The sequence below is a fragment of the Paramisgurnus dabryanus genome, chromosome 10 (genome assembly GCF_030506205.2).
Source record: "Paramisgurnus dabryanus chromosome 10, PD_genome_1.1, whole genome shotgun sequence".
NCBI classification, from domain to species: domain Eukaryota; kingdom Metazoa; phylum Chordata; class Actinopteri; order Cypriniformes; family Cobitidae; genus Paramisgurnus; species Paramisgurnus dabryanus.
Window position 1 is genome coordinate 26,131,528 of NC_133346.1, and position 6,520 is coordinate 26,138,047.

At 34.8% G+C, this 6,520-nt stretch overlaps 1 long non-coding RNA gene across 1 annotated transcript; it reads right to left on the minus strand.

Annotated features, from left to right (window-relative positions):
* Window positions 1-3,593: 3,593 nt before the first annotated feature.
* On the minus strand, window positions 3,594-4,164 carry LOC135718516 (uncharacterized). The gene is made up of 3 exons (XR_010520874.1): window positions 4,134-4,164; window positions 4,000-4,050; window positions 3,594-3,760 (listed from the first exon to the last, which is right to left on the minus strand). It is a non-coding gene; the product is annotated as an uncharacterized lncRNA (long non-coding RNA).
* Window positions 4,165-6,520: the final 2,356 nt, after the last annotated feature.

Genomic DNA, 6,520 nt, shown 5'->3' on the forward strand with positions numbered 1-6,520 from the left:
GAGTCTCTGCTTAATTCAGGGGGTATACTCACTTAAACGTGCATATAAAACAGGCTAGTTTGTACAGTTGTAATAGGCAACTATTAAGGTTCTTAAAATACACAATTTCGGTTCAGTCAGACCTGAACGTCTTTATAACGTTGTAATCACGTGTAATTGTAACATTGACACATTTGTAATAAAATTTTTATTGTGCAAATCCCATGCAAACAGTACTGTAACCAATAAACACAAACATAAAAATAAATTTTAAAATAGTAAAAAAAGTGTTTTTATATTGTGCAAAAAAAATGCAAGCAGTATTATAATGTTTTAAATAATGTTAACCAAAATAATTTACAAGTAGTGAAATTTTCCCAGGGTCAACAATGGCAGTTAACCTTTTGAGATCAAAAGAAACAATCTATATAATTTAAATGACACAAAGCAAAAACACTGGTATGAAATGACAGAAAACCAAAAACTTGAAACTAATAATGATTGTTAAGAACACAATTTTACATACATACACACATTAATTATTTTTTATATCCCCCCTCCAACTCTTCCAGGTGCATGCTTCAGATGCTCTGCCATTGCTGCATCGATTTGCACATCTGTGGCGTCAGGGTTCCACCTTTTCACTGCATCTAAGAGATGAGAATATAATTTCATATTATTCTAGAACTTAAAATACAATGAAACAATATTTTAATTTCATGAAGGATTTGAAGATAACTGCATTACATGCAATTTAAAACAAAAATAATTGTGTTAAGATGGTCAGAAAAATGTGGATTGCTGTAAAATCAGTAGTCAGCTGTCTCTTAATAAGTATTGTACCTACAGAAGGACCCTTAACAATGTGTAAGTGCGTGGAAATTAACAGACAATTAAAAGACAGTCAATTATTAATAAAATATTCAATAAACAGATAAAGTGTACCAATAAAAATATACACACATAAAAGACCAGACAAGTTTTGAAATGTACCTAGCTGAACTTGATATAGACCAGTCGATTTGAAAGGCCTTTTCTCCAACTGTCCACCTCCCTTCATATTAAAGGGGCCATGGCATGAAAATCTGACTTTTTCCATGTTTAAGTGCTATTATTGGGTCGCTAGTGCTGCTATCAACCTAGAAAATATGAAAAAGATCAACCCAGTAACTTAGTTTTGGTAAACCATTCTCTACAAGCACTTGAAAAAATAGGTCGTTGAAAATTGGCTCTCCTTTTGATGTCATAAGGAGCTCTTATTCTTCACAGAATCTGCAGACATTTTTTGCAATTTCTGCACAAAATTTTGTACAAAATCTACAGAAACAGTCGTGGCAAAAAATATTAGCACCCTTGGTAAATATGATCAAATAAGGCTGTGAAAATTAATCTGCATTGTTAATCCTTTAGATTTTTCATTAAAAAAATTCACAAAAATGCATTCTTTTATTGGATAATAAGAATTTAAAATGGGGGGAAATATGATTATGAAATAAATGTTTTTCTCTAATACACATTGTCCAAAATTATTAGCACCCTTTTATTCAATACTTTTTAAAACCTCCATTTGCCAGTTTAACAGGTCTAAATTTTCTCCTATAATGCCTGATGAGGTAAGAAATCACCTAACAAGAGATCAGAGACCATTCCTTCATCCAGAATCACTCCAGACCTTTTAGATTCCCAGCTACATGTTGTTGCTTCTCCTCTTCAGTTCACTCCTCTCATTTTCTGTGGGGTTCAGGTCAGAAGAGTGGAATGGCTTTAGCAGAAGCTTGGTTTTGAGCTCAGTGACCCATTTTTGTGTTGTTTTTGAGGTTTGTGTTTTGGTTATTGTACACTTAGAGGATCCAAACATGGCCCATTATAAGAATTCTAACAGAGTCAGTCACTTACGGATTTTTTATCTGTTGGTATTTGATAGAATCCATGATGCCATGTATTTTAACAAGATGTCCAGAACCTCCAGCAGAAATATAGGCCCACAACATCAAAAACACAGCAGTATATTTCATTGTACACATGGGGTACTTTTTTTCTCTGTGTTTACCAAACCCATCTTGAGTGTTTGCTGCTAAAAGCTCATTTTTTTGTTTCATCTGACCATAGAAGCCATTCCCATTTAAAGTTCCAGTCATGACTGATAACTGAATATGCTTTAGTTTGTTTTTGAATGAGCTAGGAGAATTTTTCTTGTAACCCTCCCAAACAACATGTGTTGATGTAGGTTCTGTTTGACAATTTTTTAAAAGGTTTTCTGAACCAGAGGCTCAACAATTTTCTGCAATTCTTCAGCTGTGACCCTAGGAGAGTCTTTAGCTACTCAAACTCTCCTTCTCACCGCACATTAGGACGATATAGGCATAGGTTCTCTTTCAGGCAGTTTTGTAACATTTTCTGATGGTTGGAAATTCTTAATTATTGCCCTGATGATGGAAATGCTCATTTTCACTGCTCTAGCTCTTTTCTTAAAGCCACTTCACCAATTTGTGAAGATCAATTATCTTTTGCTGCACATCAGAAATATATTCTTTGGTTTTTCTCATTGTGATGGATGATTAAGGGAATTTAGGCTTTGTTTCCCCTCCTCTTTATATTTTTGTGAAACAGAAGCCAGAGCTGAATGATTTTGTGTTTACAATCATGCTGGAGTTCTGAAAATTGTGAAAATGAATGGGAATATACTTCAGAGATATTTTACCAATAAGAATTTCTAGGGGTGCTAATAATTGTGTCCAACGAGTATTTGAGAAAAACATTGATTTCATAATGATATTTCCCCTCCATTTTAAATTCCTATTATCCAATGAAAGGATACATTTTTGTGAATTTTTTAAATAAAAAATGAAAAGGATTAACAATGCAGATGAATTTTTTACAGCCTTATTTGATCATATTTACCAAGGGTGCTAATATTTTTGGCCACGACTGTATATGCAGAATGATTTGAGGGTAGTAACTAAAAACTTTAACGTGAAATAAAAGAAAACCCTTAAACTTTAAGAATTATAATGCAAATACAATCAGAACCACTTGTTTGGCAAACTAAATTCATTTCTCATAACAGACAGAAAATATTTTACAAACTGTATTTTACATAAACTATTTAAATGTTTTCATATTATTAAATAATTCTGCTAAAATGAATATAAAATCTGAATAAAAATATATTTAGACATTTACATAAGTAAATAGATGCACATGCAGATTCCATGTGGGCCTAATCATAATGTATGGGTTTAACAATGTTTTCTTAAAACATCACTACATAAAAGGCACATCTATAATAAAATTTACAATGTGTAACAGCTTAAATTTATTTGTTGGGTTTACTGTTGTAGAAATGTGTTTTCCTTGTATCCTGCGCATTGGACAAAGTGCAAAAAAAATCCTACTTGTTCAAGAGTTTGTTGACACAGTCTCTCACTGAACATCCTCCAACCCTGGACAGCTGATGTATCTAAATGTGAGACAAATAAAGGTGATTAAACAAATAAAATGATTAAATTTGCCTGCTATCTCTCAATAGACAGAAACAGAACAAACAACTGAAAATGAGAGAAAGACGAGCTATACTGTCATACACATTTATTGTCACATTTTGAACTTACATAGAGCCACATTGTCTCATCATTTAAGGATTCTTCAAACAACTGAAGGTCTACTTCTGACTCCATTTTTTTAATGGATGAAGACGACTTCCCAGGGTCAACAATGGCAGTTAACTTTTTGATGTCATCTTTTAGATCAAAAATTAATCCAAAAAGTTTCCTTTGGAATTCTGAATGAGATCAATTGAAACAACACAGTATAGTTAGTTGAACATATAAGATCAAAAAAAACAATCTATATAAATTCAATGACACCAAGCAAAAACACCGGTATGAAATGTCAGAAAACCAAATCAGTGTCAACAAAATCTTGAAACTAATAATAATAATAAATAATAATAGTTTAGAACACAATTTTTGCTTTTATACAATTTGTCAAAGATGTCATTGAAAAATGTATGTTTCTTACTTTCATTTGAGAGGGGGTATCCACTTTTTGAGGCTCTGATGCCACTGTCACCTGTTTCACATTTAGTGTTTAATATGCAAATTCTATTTTGGAGAGGACAACCCAATTGCTATAACAAACTTTATTTAACATACCATCACTCCTGTGCACTCTCCCAAATGTACCTGTAAAAAATTAATGCAACATTGGAAAATGCTGTGATTTAGGACCATCATGTACATTATGGAAAGCAGGATTAAAAAGTTTTAACCTTAGAAATTCACAATAGACAACTTATCAAATAAATTAAAATTTAATAAGTTCTTGTAAAGGTGGGATCTACAACTGAGGAATGATTGACTCAGTATTTGTAACTGTAGGAATGCAGTTTGCCTGAAATATAAATGAGTTAAATTCAACAAAAAAAGTGCGTCCATCCTTCACAAATTAAATCCAAACGGCTCCAGGATGATAAACAAAGGTCTTCTGAGGGTAATCCGTGCGGTGTTGTTGTAGAAATATCCATATTTAAAATGTTATTAACGTAATTAACTACCTTCCGGTTTCGCCGCCATCTTAGAGTCATCCGCATTCAGGATGAGCGCTTACGCAGCATACAGCGGTTTCTCTGTTGCTGCTCTGTCCCCCGCCCTCCGAATTTGTCATACGTCACTAAGAAAAGTGCGTACACTACGCTAATACTCTCTCCTGAGTCTAAGATGGCGGCGAAACCGGAAGGTAGTTAATTACGTTAATAACATTTTAAATATGGATATTTCTACAACAACACCGCACGGATTACCCTCAGAAGACCTTTGTTTATCATCCTGGAGCCGTTTGGATTTAATTTGTGAAGGATGGACGCACTTTTTTTGGACTTGAAGGTCGTGGACTATTGCTGGACCCCGTAACATTACATTTAATCAACAGAAAGATCTAAAATATTTTCTAAAATATCCGAAAATGTGTTTGTCTGAAAAACGATGGACATATGCAACTCGGACAGCTTGGGGGTGAGTAAATCATGGGTTTAATATCGTTTTTGGCCGAACTATCCCTTTAAAGCACAAAATCACCACATACCATTAACAAAGTCATGGTACACTTTTTTCTTCCCTTTTCTTTTTGTATCTTCCTGTCTGTCCATCATCTACAAAAAACACCATGGAGTTTAACATATTAAAACCTTTTTTTTTTTTTACATAAAAATCAAGCGTAAACCCAATTGGTAATCTCTTTGCACACATGCTATTAATTGTACATGCAAATTTGTTAGTTGCTGTGTGGTTTTAGTTGTTGCTATGAATTACACCCAAGTCAAAGCAAGCAAATCACAATTTTAAAAGCACCCAGTGAATTTAATGTTGTCACAAGTTACTGTATTAATTGTTTTCCCAAACCTCACACTTAATATTTGTTTACAACTGTACCTATTGTGGTTGGTGTACCTGAGGGAATATTGCAGATCCTTGTTTGTAAGGGAGACACACTGCCTTTCTGTAGACACTCTCTCTGTTTCTCAGAATTATACTCCTTGACACTGTCAAGTCACTACTGACAAACATAATGTTGAACAGCTTCGAGTTGCATGGCTTTTCAAACACACTTTCACAGTCAGTTTCTCGGAGCATGTCAATCCTTAGTGTTCCATCACTTCTTTTCTCTCTAATAAATCCCACCGCATTATCCATGAGGAGCACACAGTTGTCTGGCATCTTTGATGTGATCTTTGTTTTTCTTTGGAATTGTCTTGCATGCGTTTCAGTAGATTGTCTTTCTGCAAGTCTTTTTGTCACTTGCACCAGTGGTTGTTTTCCTATTCTCACAAGTTTTTTCATAACCTGTAGGTGGTTCTCAAATGGAAAACAAGATATGTGGTTCAAGGAGCTATGAAAGTTAGCTGCATCATCGGTCAAGTGTTTGATAGAATGAATGTTATATGTAGGAAAGGTGGGTCCATAGAAATCCACTGATGTATCTACAAAGTGCTCCAAAATGTCACACGCATATCCTAGATAACATTCTCTCTTTCCATCTGTGTCTTCCAAAAGAATGTTCATGCCAACACTTAGACAAAGAAAGTGATGATACTGGTCTTCATGAAGTACTTCCTTTAGGATGATCGGTCCTGTGTAAAGCATGAACTGACGTAGCTCAGTAGCTTTCCACCTGTCTACGTCTACCATGCCTCTTGGTTGCCTTGAAAACTCAGCAGGCAAAGCACCCTTCAAATGACTGTTTATGTTCATTTCAAATTTCTCTGAGCCTTACTCAGTCGACAGATCTTTGGCCCACGCCACAAGTATGTGAGGAGTCTTTTCATAGCTCCAAGGCAAACTAGGTGCATGTAGTCAAGGGGAAATTGTTTGACACACAAAATGCCAGCTCTCACAAGAGGCGATAATTCCTTTTGATGGTCGGGGTATCCAGCCTGGTTGAACACTTCATCTTTTCTTTGTTCCGAAGGACCCTTTGTCAAATACACTGCCCTCCCCTCCACCATTTGTGCTACTGCAATGCACCGCTCACATCCGTGCAAACT